Source organism: Sorex araneus, chromosome 2, assembly GCF_027595985.1.
Source record: "Sorex araneus isolate mSorAra2 chromosome 2, mSorAra2.pri, whole genome shotgun sequence".
NCBI classification, from domain to species: domain Eukaryota; kingdom Metazoa; phylum Chordata; class Mammalia; order Eulipotyphla; family Soricidae; genus Sorex; species Sorex araneus.
The window spans coordinates 336,372,527-336,385,875 of record NC_073303.1 but is presented as its reverse complement, the minus strand read 5'-3'; the positions used below and the strand labels follow the sequence as shown (position 1 = coordinate 336,385,875).

General features: G+C 39.1%; 1 protein-coding gene across 3 annotated transcripts in view; it reads left to right on the top strand.

Annotated features, from left to right (window-relative positions):
- ZNF521 (zinc finger protein 521) overlaps positions 1–13,349 on the top strand; it is a 300,533-nt gene that overhangs the window by 109,880 nt on the left and 177,304 nt on the right. The window lies entirely within an intron of this gene.

Below are 13,349 nucleotides of genomic sequence, written 5' to 3'. Positions count from 1 at the left end.
CAAAAGCAAATGGGTAGTTGCATTTTCTAGAGCTATTAGGCAATGTAGTACAAGCACCAATCTTCTTAATCTGATGGAGGTAGATGTTCTGTGTGCATATAAATGACAGGGGAAACCGCCCTCCTTATATTATTTAATACTAATACAGGTGAGGGAAAGTATTTCTAAAGTGAACATAGAAGAGGGTATTTTCTTTTGACTTAAACTTTCATTTGTCTTCTGAGCCCTCAGCAGCAGTAAGAGTGCACTGCCTCTGATAAGTATGGGTTCTCCTTAGCCTGCAGAGATGTGAGTGATAAGATAAGATGGCTTGAAAAAATAAGTGCTTGAGGGGAAGGGGTAGGAGGAGAGGGAGAGAAAGTGTGCTAACTGCTTTGACTACAAAATAGCCCCTGGTAGTCAAAGATAAGATACCTGGAGCTACTCTAAAGACCTTAAACAAGATGTAAACGAAACCAATAAAATTCATTTGAGATCAAGTCACTTTTCTACTTTCCTCTGCTTTCCAGCTCTGACAGCCCAAGGCTCGATTTACTTTATGGAATAACCCCTTATGACAGAACCCAGGAAGTACAAGAAACTGATAGGAGTCACTTCAAGAAATAAGTTATCTACAACTTCTAGAAAGATCTGAATTCGAAGTACTTAATCACCAGATCTAGACATACCTTCCTGAGTGGTAACAGAAAGTATTGTCAGTTATAGGATGTACCACTCCCATGCCTCTCTTTCCACTTCAGATGCTCATTTGCTTTGTACTGTTATAGGACAACCTTCCTTTTGGGAAATTAATGTTGTTTATTATTATTGTTGTTTTTTGAGCCATCCCTGGTAGTGCTCATCTCTGGCTTACTCTTGGCTCTACACTCAGGGATCACTCCTGGTGCGACTTGGAGGACCATATGTGGTTCTGGAAATTGAACCCAGATTGGCCATGTGCAAGGCAAGTGCCCTACATTCTCTCTAGCCCCCCTTTTATGCAATTGTTCATATAACATGTGTATTTCATAGTGGACTGATGTTCACATCAAGCGACTATAACTTGGAAGTCATTATCAACCAAATCTTAGGAGATAAACATTTTTTGCAAACACACTTGAAGCAAGCTGTTACTCAAAACTGTATTTCTTGACTATAGAATACCCAGCTGCTGTGTACTTGGGAACCCGTTAAGATTGGTCACCGTCTTTTCCTAGAAATTTATAAGCTGCTGTTCACACTTTTTTTTCTACAGAAAGGAAATCATTTACTGGAACTAATTGAACAGAAAAATAGAGAAGATTTGAAACTTGGAGTCCTACTACAAAGTAGGAGGGAACAGCTATGGGATGGGAAAAACAAGAAGCATCTCCTTGTCTCTTTGTAAATACTGGTGGGAAGAGCTGGGATTAGGTTGGGATTAAGTTTAATCTTTGGCTAAGGGAGAGAAAGCTGTTTTGTCACTCACTGCTGTTCTAGTGTAGATAGAATAGCAAATACAAAAAAGGCAGAATCCAGCATAGCAAAGTCGAGGCAGAGTACTCAAATGTTTCAGGGAGAAATACAAGGTTCTATAGAGGTTTTTCAAATTTTGGAGTGCAGAGAAAGTAAGTGTGGGAATGTCTGGGATCTACCCGGCAAAATTTGGAGTCAGTAAGCCTAGGATAGAGACTGCAAAAAAAAAAAAAAAATTTTTTTTTTTTTTTGCTTTTTTTTGGGTCACACCTGGCAATGCTCAGGGGTTACTCCTGGCTCTGCACTTAGGAATTACCCCTGGTGGTGCTGGGAATTGAACCCGGGTCGGCTGAGTGCAAGGCGAATGCCCTACCTGCTGTGTTATCTCTCCAAACCGGAGACTGCAAATCTTTATTTCCCCCTTTTATTTTGGATTTGGGGCCACACCTGGCAGTGTTTAAGGCTCATTCCTGCCTCCGTGTTCAGAGATCACTACTGAATCACAGGATTTGGGGTCCACCTGGGGAGCTTGGATTAAACTTGGATCAGCCACATGTAAGGCAAGCGCCCTACCCACTGTACTATCATTCTGGCCCCCAGAATCCTGCATTTTCAATAGACATGTGGAATATTGGGGCACAGATGGAAGGCGGATCATGCTGCCCTGGGTCATGGGGTTGGGGTAGAGGGTCAGTCCTTGATTTGTGTTGTATTATGAAAACCACAATCATCACTGAGAAGAGGCAGTTTCAGCCCTCCTCATTGTGTGTCCCTTCATCAGGATGAATGGCTCAATGGTGGGGAATGTGTCTCCCGAGACTGGAGCACAGGACAGTAAAGCAGATCCTAGAGCCCTTTGATGGCACCTTCTCATTTGCTTTTGTTTGCCGATCCCCCCTCCTCAAAGGAGAGGACTAGGATGGGATGAGGAAGAAGCACCATTAAGGAGAGTTCTGTTTGTATTTTTTTCTGCCTAGTAGCCAGATGGGAAATCAAGTTAAGGAATAAGCTGTTAGGATTTGTCAGCAGTAGTTTCTGGTGGGTAGGACTGTAAAGTTTCATCTCAGTGAGTATACATACCTTAACACAGTAGGTTTTGTCATAGAAAAAAAGCAGTATCTTTAACAAAAGAAAACGAATCATACTAAACAGTGTTTTTGATTTTGTCTGTAAAATCCAGGTGACTCAGTGGCACTTGTATTTATTGTTGTTTTAGGAGGGATGGGTTAGGGGAGGATGAACTTTTCTAATTTTTTTTTTAATATTTAAAACAAGCTGCTAGCATGGGTGCTGAACTCTTGCATTTCGATTTCGCTCTGCAGTCAGCTAACAACTTAGAAATTATGGTACCCTACTCATCCTCATTGACCTGTGGGGTTTTGTAATTTTTTTTTTCAGTCTGTAAAGTTAGCACTTCTTTTAAAGGTTAAGACTTCTCACAGGTCGTAAACCTGATGTTTTATGCATGTGAAAAGTTAGGAATGACAGCCTTGACTTTTTTTTCTCTGTGTAGGCTTCAATCAAACTCACTTATTTTCTTTCTTTCTTTTTTTCTCTTTTGGATCCCTCAAGGAAGACCCAGCGGTATGCCTAACCCATGCCAAACAACATCAGGTTATTTCAGAGAAAAGAGTAGAGCTGAAATTTTAGCAGGGAGTTTCCTGAAAATTCATAAAGCAGCCCTTTCTCACAGACAGCACCGCAGCAGACAGGCTCCCAGGACTGGGTTTCTAGGTTTAATGTCTTTGAGTATAAGAAGTGTTTGCAAGGGACACACCAAGAAGTCTTGCACAGATATAGACGTGCTCTGTTATCATTTCTCCCTTTTTCAATGGCAAAAATACATTGCTTTAGATTTCTCAACTATCAGTTAGGATTGGTCCATTTCATGTAAATTAAATAGAATTGTTTCCAATTCCTTTTTATTTGATGAGAATTTCTTCATTTGCTCTTATTAAGATCATATTGGCACATTGTTTTTAGTGGAATTTTGTGCACCTTGCCTATGTGCCATATGCTAGATACCAGAGAGTAGGAGGTGCCATATAATTTTGAAACCTGAACTGTTGGATCACCTAATTACCCCTGACTTTGTCACAGATGTCAGCCATGTTCATTAAATGTCTGATTATTGTGGCCACACTGCCTTAAATTCTTATCTTGCTCATTACTTTTGTGATGTGGAAATATTTTGGATGTGGATAAAGTGAATAGTATACATGGTATACTGGGGGCGGTTTGAAGCCTGGTTCTTGCCACAGTAGCACTGTAGCACTGTTGTCCCATTGCTCATCTTTTAGCTTGAGCGGGCACCAGTAACGTCTCTATTGTGAGACTTGTTGTTACTGTTTTTAGCATATCAAATATGCCCTGGGTGGCTTGCCAGGCTCTGCCATGCAGGCGGGGTACTCTTGGTTGCTTGCCGGGCTCTCCAAGAGGGATGGAGGAATTGAACCCTGGTTGGCTGCATGCAAGGCAAACACCCTACCTGCAGTGCTATCGCTCCAGTCCTTCTTGCCACTAGTTTTGCAAAATACTTAATCAGTTATTTATATAATTATATATATTTACATATATCCAATTTAATAAAATATATGTTTTATATATATGTATGGACTGGAAGGATAACACAGTGGGTAGGGCATTTACCTTGCATGTGGCTGAGCTGGGTTTGATTCCTCTGTTGCTCTCGGAGAGCCCGGCAAGCTACCAGTGGTGTATTCAATATACCAAAGACAGTAACATCAGGTCTCACAGTGGAGACATTATTGGTGCTCGCTCGAGCAAATCGATGAACAACAGGATGATAGTGCTATATATATGTATACACATAGTAAAAATATTTGTTGGTAAATGGTATCATAATCTTATATTTTTATTAAGACATAATTATGGTTTTACTCATATTTAGTGGCAGATTGCTATAATTAATACATTGTAACAATATATATGTATCTGAAATGTTATAAACTTAGTTTAGCATGAATCATTTAGTCTATTAATGCTGGCGAGATTGTCCAGGGTTCTATAGTTTTGCATGTGGCCAATTAAATTTCATCCCTGGCACCACATACAGCCACTGGGTGTGGCCCCCCAACAAAACAAAACAAAAATGTAACAAAAAACAGATCTACATGATCTACATGAAATCATACACGTACACACAGTCAGTAGCATTACCTTTTGTTTATTTGGTTTTGGTCCATGCCTGTCAGTACTCAGGGCTTACTTACTCCTGGCTCTGTGCCTAGGGATCACTCCTGGCAGGGCTTAGGGAACCAGGGATTGAGCCTTGGTCAGTCACATGTGAGGCAAGCGCCCCAGCTGCTGTACTATCCACTATGCTTCATCTGTAGCATTATTTTAATTGGTACCCGTTCCCATAAATAAATTACCAAGACTGTTAACAATAGAAGAGATAAATGAGCTAATTGAATTTTATGTCCATTTTTCCTTCATTATTATGATCATTATTATTGTCATTATTACTTTTGGTGCCAGGGATAAAATCCAGGGCCACACAGAATCAGGGCAGGTGCCTGAGCTGCATCCCTCACCTGGATTTTCTTTTCCTTATTTGTATTTTGGGGCCATACCTGGCTCTGGCTCAGGGCTTACTCCTGTCTCTGTGCTCAGCGCTTACTCCTGAGGGTATTTGGGGGACCATCTCTTTTGCTGGGAGTCGAACCTGGCTTAGCTTTGTGCACAGCAAGCACCTTACCCACTGTACTACCTCTCTGGCCCCAGTCAAAGCTCTTTTTATCATTTGATTTTCTAAGACTCCAACCTCATCATTTTAGTTTTACTATGAAAGTAGTAACTGTTAGTGTGAAAGTTGGTGATTCTGGTGAAGTGCTGTGATGATTGTGTCTTGTGTTGATGCCTTAATTATTAGTATGTATGTCTCTTCATACACTCAGTATGAAGCTGGCCCAATATTCCTTGGATGTTTTTCTTTTTACTACCACCGTAGCATATAACATCTCTTAAACTGCACAAATACTAATTAAGAAAAGAACAGCATGAGCTCTTTTAGTTGCATCTTCTGGTTGGTTGACTGGGTCCACTCACTGGCTTTTACACTGCAGCTTGACAACCTGTGTGAATCAAAGGCCGTGCCTCAAAATAACAATGGATATTGATAACAGACCTTACGGGTTCCTGTGATATACTTACTACACATATAAACATCAAATCAAGATAAGTAAAATCCATTGTATTGTGATAGCAAATGGATAATTGTAGTAATATTTCCCCCCTAATCTTTGTAACAGCTTTTTCTATATTAGCACACCGTATTTATCACTTTACTGCACAATGAACCCACAGGGGGTGCTAATTGGTCATTAATTAAATTTTAGCCTTTCAACACTTTTGTATTCTCTAGTGACTTTATCTGCAGTGAAGTATACAGTGTGGCCTTTTTTAAACTGCCGAAAATTAATGTTAGCTTTCCTGATGCCGTGGATGTGGTGCAGGTGAAATTCAGCTTGAGTCAATGCATTTCAAGACTGTTCAAATGCTGTGTGAACACAAGTTTATCACAATAAAAACCCTGATGGGACCAATGCCCACATACTGAGAAAATGTTCAGCAGTACAGTTTAACATATTAAAATATTTTGATACACTAGACTCCATTTTGATCACTTTGAAAATTCTCGTGGATGATAGGTCATTAGTTTGGTAGAACTTTCTGAAGTCCTGTAGTTGACTAATGAAGCCATTCCCAAGCCATTCTTTTCCCCATATTTATCTGCTTGTAAACTAAATTTGGCTTTCCTAGTAATAGTAATAGTTTAGTACAGTTTTATATTTTAGCAGCTCTGAAAATTCTTTAATGTCTTTTTTGATCTTAGGTTAACTATATCTGAACTTTGTTTATTATAATTTTTAAAAGCCCTCAAGTTCAAAAATATAAGTAATTTCTCAAATTAATAAGAAGTACAGGACCATAAATAGAATGCAGTGGATAAGGCGCTGTCTGCACACAGCTGACCCTTGTTAGATCTCTGGCATCGCATGTGGTATCCGGAGCACCATCAGGGTCCCTTCCGAACACAGAGACCCTGAGCACCAGCGGGTGTGGCTCCCTTCGAGAAATATTATATAACCACGTGGTGGGTGCTTAATTTTGGACAAGTAAGTGAATGAACAAAAAATAATTTAGGAACTGCTTAAAATTCTTTGAGGCATGAGGTCACATAACCACAAGACTATAAAGTACATGTCTTACTCAAAATCATAGAGATAAAAAAAAACAACAAGAGTCGGGAAATTGACTGTGATGATGTGTGTCATTATAAGGGAAAGATAAACATGCTAATGCAGAACCCTCACAGGCACAGCCCCTAAGCAGATGTGGGATTCATGATTGCCAATTATTGAATGCCAAGGCTGGTGCTTATCATTAGTTATATATATATATTTTTTTTTTCAGTGGGCCAGAAAATAGAAAAAGTAAAGGCATTCTCACCCCGCCCACCCCCAACATAATTGGAAACCACTTTTCCTTCTGTCTGGCTTCAGAAACACCATGTCTCGATTTCCATGAGTGAGATGATGACTGTTTTTTGAACTGGTTTCACGTCAGCTTTTTCCTCTGATTGGAGAGGCGGAGTTAAGTGTGAACTGCTTAAGAATGCGCTATTTTCTGTTTAATTTGGCTGTGGAAGATGGAATTCATTGAGCGCCGTCTGTTCAAATGAACTTTAAGCAACAGCAAGCAAAACATTTGTACTTCTCTCTACGCACGTAATAGAAATTGTCTGGGGGAAGAGGTGGTATGGATAGAAAGAACCAGGATTACTTACCGAGGACAAGGGCCTGATCATTTCTTATTTCTTATTTTGGCTCATCTGAGAAAAGTGAGCTTCTCTTTTATTAGGGAATACTGAGAGGAAAATAAATAACCTCAGAGCTCTGATATCTGGAATTCATCTTAAGACTGTTGGGGGGGAAAATGTGCATTACCAATTCCTGCTCTCCACAGCTGCTCTCATTATTGGGTGGCCACCTCTTTTTCTCACAACCTGCTAATGCACTTAAATGGTCCTTCAAGAACAGTTTGGGATATTTCAGAATTGAAAAGCATGTGTGACTTGTAAATAAATTTAAAGTTCACATTTCTCTTTTGAACACCCAGTAAAACATATTCATTTTCAAATAGTTAAGTGAGTTCTGTGACAAAGGAGTGAACTTTACGTGGAGCTGTTGATTTTTTAAAAAGCCAAACAAGAAGCATGATGGTTATACCAAAAAGGGTTGACACTTTCTAAAACTGTTGATATTTCAATTTGAGTATGAAGGGAAACAATTGTGTAATAACACATAATGGTTTATTTAGAATGACCATGATTTTTGAGCAATTTAGACCATCGCTTAAAAAAATTACTGTATGATTGGGTCGGATGAGTTTAAATATGATGATGTTAAATTATAACTCTGTTGACACCGGCATTACTGTTGCTTGTGTTTATTGCGTGTCAAAGTATTGTCCTCTTCCAGTAGTTCCTAAATCCCCTTAGCATTGGGGCAGATCTTTAGTTTCCTTTAGGATTCTTAGCTGGTCCTAAAATAGATCAATGAGTTCACTGATAGGAGCAGAAAAACTATAAAATCAGTTTAGTAAAGAAAGAATTATTTTACACTAATGTGGTGTTCACGTGGAAATTTGCTTTGGTGTCTCCTGACTTACTCTATTATTCAACACAACACTTACAAAACTAATCTACTAAATAAATTTATTTTGGTGTTAAATACTGTGATGATTATATTGCTAAGATTTACAAGAATAGAGTGGTAGTTTCAAAATTACATACTTGGCTTTAGATTTATGTGGCAAAATACTTGTTCTAAGGTTATCTGTCTGTGAAGACCCACGATTATATCTTATGCATGATGATTTAATACTTGGAGCACAGTCAGCATGGATTTATGGTCCATTAATTTTTAGATATCAGCAACTATTTATATTTTAGTTTCTTTATGACTGAATATACAACTGTGAATGCTTAAGGCACTCTAGGTATCTATTGGGCCAATCCTTAGAGCTTATAGCTCGGTGCTTCCATCAAAGGAAAGAAGAATGTTAAAATGCATTTCTGCTACATACGCAGTAGACGTGGATACAGAAGAACATGCCTGCAACACACATAAATCTTTTTGTTTACATATGCAGCTTTTCTTTCAGCCACAATAGGTGCCCTAGAAACATTCACTAACCTTTGTAACACCCTAGAGGGCAAGTATCAAGAATTATTATCTTCATATCGCAGGTGAAACACCTAGGTAGGGGCAGATTAAATGACTTGGCCAGGTCACTTTCTAAGTCTGTTATGAAGCTCGGAATATGAAGTGCCAGACCCTTGACTTTCCGGTCTCTTTTTGAGTCACCACCCTCGTGGCAAACAAAAGTCGCAGACCAGCTCGTATCTCTGCAGCTTTTCCTCACTTGAAAAGTAACCGTTGATGTAAATCCTGTCCCTGTTAAGGAAGCCTTGCTGTGTGGTACTTGCACACACATGATAGGGAGTCCCTGAAGGACAGTTTGGAGAGTACTCTGCCGTTACAATGAATGAGCTCATGTAGAAAAGGATATCAGCAAGCCAGCTTCTTCTGGGTCCAGACATCGGGAGAATGAAAGTGTCCGTAAGTTCCCTTAATGTCAGAGATTCAGACCATTTCTTTCAGTATCGACAGTGATTTAAGCCAGCTTGTCATTTTATTTTCTTCTTCATAATTGCACACGGCCCACTTGATTGCCTTCAGCGTTCTGGAAGGCTGGAGCACTTTCCCTGCAGAAGGAAGCTCGCCAAGCACATGCCAGACCTAAGATGTGCTTAATGGTTCAAGATCAGAATTAGCATCACCCTAAACTGACCTCCTTTTTTGATCTTCTAGCTAATTTTCATTTTCTGCCTCCTTTTGATTCGACTTGCCAAGAAGAATAGTTAGGGAGCGTTGCATTTCTTATCATCGGTGGCAGGTTGTAAATCAGAACTAGGAGGTTCCCATCGATGTCACCACCATATGACCCTTCATGTGGTCGGCTTGTCTGTGTGTCCCTGGGTGTGGGATAAAAGTCTCTCCCAACCTCTGCTTCCTCTCCCCAGGTTGGCACCAGAGGTACTTGGGGCTCACATCACAAAGGTACTTTGTGCTTGGAGCCTTTTCTTTTTTCCTACTATGGAATGCCTCTTCCTAGCATGACTTCACTTTTCTGTGGGTGAGCACTTTCCCCCCATAAATATGACCGAACAGGTGTTGCTCGGCTGCTAACTGAGTTTCCAGCTGTCCCTCTCCAGCACAGAGCCGGCAAAATCTGTTGTTTCGTCCTTTTAGGCAGACAAGAGAACCATCAAGGCTGCGATGGAGGTCTTCCTTGCAGGATATGGCAGCTTTGTTGCCAGACGATGGTCGGGAAGGCTGGCTGGCTAACAAAGACAGGCCTTCAGCGACTGGGTGTAGTTCCAGGGCTGCATCCCCTTTGGCAGGAGCACAGAGGCTGCTGCAGTGTGGCCAGCCAGCAAAATTAGGAAATAAGGACCTCTTTTATTTACTCAGGCTGCTGAATCATGGGCATTCCTGTCTGCCTGGAGAAAAGTCAGGCGGCTCTACTTTCCACTGAAAGTCTCAGGAGTGTTGGAGACTTTCATCTCGGAGTGTTCACACACTTGTTTTAATGTGCTTTATGGAAATGGTGAAACTCAGCAAGTAGGGTTGCTGTAGAAAAACATCTGCACTAACTATGCACACACATTTGCATCTTTAAATAGACTTTTTAGGCCATAGAGCTGGTTTCCAGCAATGCTTTTTTGTTTGTTTGTTTGGGATTTTTTTTTTCTGTCCATAAGAGCTATGTCTCTGAGAGTTGGTTAGTGTGGAGTGATTCCAAAAATTAAAATTTAACATGGACATGTTAAGTACTTCACATTGAAATGCAGCAAACTTGCCATACACAGAAAGCCATTCCTGGTAAGTAGCACTTAGCGGCTACCAAAGGGAAAAAAAGTTCAAATGTATTCAGACGGGAGTTGAAAGAGTCTTCCAGAGTTTCTTCCTGATGCAGAAAGAACTTGAAATTATTTAAATTCGTATTAGCCTTTTAAAGATAGTTTGTGTTGTGACTGCCAAGAAGCTTAACTTAATGGAGACGGTTGGTTTTTTCAAAGACTAAGATAGACCTCAGAGAATGTTGGCAAAAACACCACCACCACAAAAGTCTTGGGAGAGTCTGATACCCTTAGAGCATGAATGAGTCCCCCTGGGAATTTTGGGAGTGAGTTCCTTCTGTGTCCCTGGGAGAATAGGTCCATTTATAGTGCTCGCAAATGAGTTCTTTGCAATTTAGATTCTAAAACAGAAATCAGCCTTTCATGAGACCTTTGTTTATTTTTCTAAAAGTAGCATTCCCTGCTCAAACTTTTTACTTCTGCTCAATTTACTCTAGTCACCAAACTAAATCTTATGAATTTTGTAGGTGAGTTTTCTGGATCTGGGTTATAAAAGGGACACATTACCTGTGGTTATCCCTCTCTTACTCCTAAATGCAAGTTATAGTTAGGGGTGGGGAGGTGGGAGCGTGTGGGGACGGAGAGAAAGAGAAGTCCAGTTCTCTTGAATCCTGGTTTAAGTGAAAAAGTGGTTAAAGTGATCCTACTTCTCAGCTCACTTGACAGGTAACAGTTTTAGGTAAGACTGAAAAAAAGTTTTGCAATAGATATGGTTAAGCGTGGCCCACAGACTAGAGCCCGCATTGAGCCCACTGCTCAGGATTGCACACATTTATGATGGTCCATTGCCTTCCAATTCTTTGCACATTTGTATTATAATATGTCATCTCTGGACACAATCTCAATTTAATGATAAATTTGCTTGCTAAATTTTCAGACTTCATAGTTATTTTCTTTCAGTCTAGATAAATGACAAATTCTGATTCACTGTTTTCCCCAAATGTACAAATGACACGATGTGTTTGGAAATGTTTTTTAAGTGAAGCAATAGGATGCAAACATTGAAGATAAATATGAAATGTGGTAGATTACATCTAGAATACTTAAGCAAATTGAATAAATGGTAACTTTTCCAGTTTGGGAAACTACTTGAAAAATGGTTTATTTTAGGTGTAACAACTTGAGGTGTCTTTGTTTCTATGAAGGGGGAAGCTAAAAGTTTTGCTGAAGTTAAACTTTTTTTCTCCCTATAGGTTGGGTAATGAGTTTGTCTGCATATATTCTTCATATGGATATACCTTTAACGTGAAATCAATACCCAATCAGACCCTTTCTTCTGCTGGAAACAATTTGGGTTGTAGAGTCATATAAATGAGGATGCAGGAATCATGTCGTTTTCAACTTATATTGCGAAGCTTTGTTGCAATGGGCAGGAGTCCAGGAATGGTGTTTGGTTGTTTTCTCAGAGTTAGATGGTTGCCATCTGGCATTGATAGTGAGATGGTGTTGTCATCAGTTTCTAGATGCAGGAAAGGAATGATCCTCATCTGTTTCCTGTGGATAAGCAAGAGGTTGATAATCTAGTAAAATCTTGTTACCTTAAAGAAAGCAGACATGGAATTTGTTTATATAATGCTTGCCAGTTTCTACTTTTATGTTCATGATTTAGCTTGCTCGTGAACTTTAGCTTTGAAGAATTCAAAAACTTACTTGTTCATATTCTCCTCGAAGGACATCAGAATATCCTGATAATATGCCAGTTGAACCTGTTATTCTAATAGACTCATGCTATCCCTACCACCTCCACTCTATGCTTTACTGTTCTCCACATTTATGAAAAAAATCGTGCTCTTTTGCAGAGTAAAAGCTTTTACAATTTCTCCCTGTCTTAAATGATAGATTGTTTTAAAAAGCAAAAGAGATGTTTCACAGTCTCTTTGAGAAGGTCTTATTTTTCCACTTGGCTGTTAAGCATCGAAGAGTGCACCTTTGCTAAGAACATAGTTAAAACCCCACCTAATAGAAGGTAAAGTCACTTTATGGATAACTGCCTAAGTTTATATCTGGCTTTCAGGCTTGTTTGTCTTCTCTTTGTTACTCATAAATCTTTCAGCATTTACCATAATCATTTATCACTTTTCCTGTTTCCAGTTTTTCACAAGTTGCTTTGTCTCTGCTCACCTCAAAGTGCAGGTCCTGTTTGGCTAAGGAAGTTCACGCTGCTGAAGCTTTTTCAAAAGGAAGAAATGGTGGGCCACCTCTTGAACTTTCCAAACAAAATACACTATTACAATCTGGCCCTTGTGAAACTCTCATTTTTTTCTTGATCCTGGCTGATCCTAGCTACATGTAATATCTAGCAGTACCCTTCTAACATTTAATAATCCATTTCCTGGCCTATGGTATTCGAATCTTTCAGTTATTGAAGAAATCCTAGTTGTCTTTCATTACACAAAACATAATTATTATTGTGTTTTCTGTCTTCTTTCATGTGCTTACTTTTTAATATTTTTTTGCTGAAAGCAATAAGGTCTGTATCAATAAGAACCCCATAAAAAGATTTTGGTCCTTCAGAATTGCCTTTTTCTATAAAAACAAGCAAAATGCAGAGGGAATTTTTTATTAAATATTAGACATCTGGGTTGACTGCATTAATTTTAAATCATTCCTGTAATATTTCCTCTTTTCATTTGGTTCTTCAGATGCTCACATAATATGCAAATCATTTTAGAATGAATACAAAAGAAACATTAAATATATTAAAATCTGCATTTTAATAAAATTGTCAGTACGTAATATATACCTTGCTTCTAAGGAAAAATGATAAAAAGTAATAAAAGGGTAATTTAGACATAGAACTATTTAATATCTTTTTATATTTTACAACCCAGTTAAACGTCAATGTAGAATTAAAAACCTGTGGGCTCAGATTTGAAAATTTTACACTCAGATATTCTCCTCT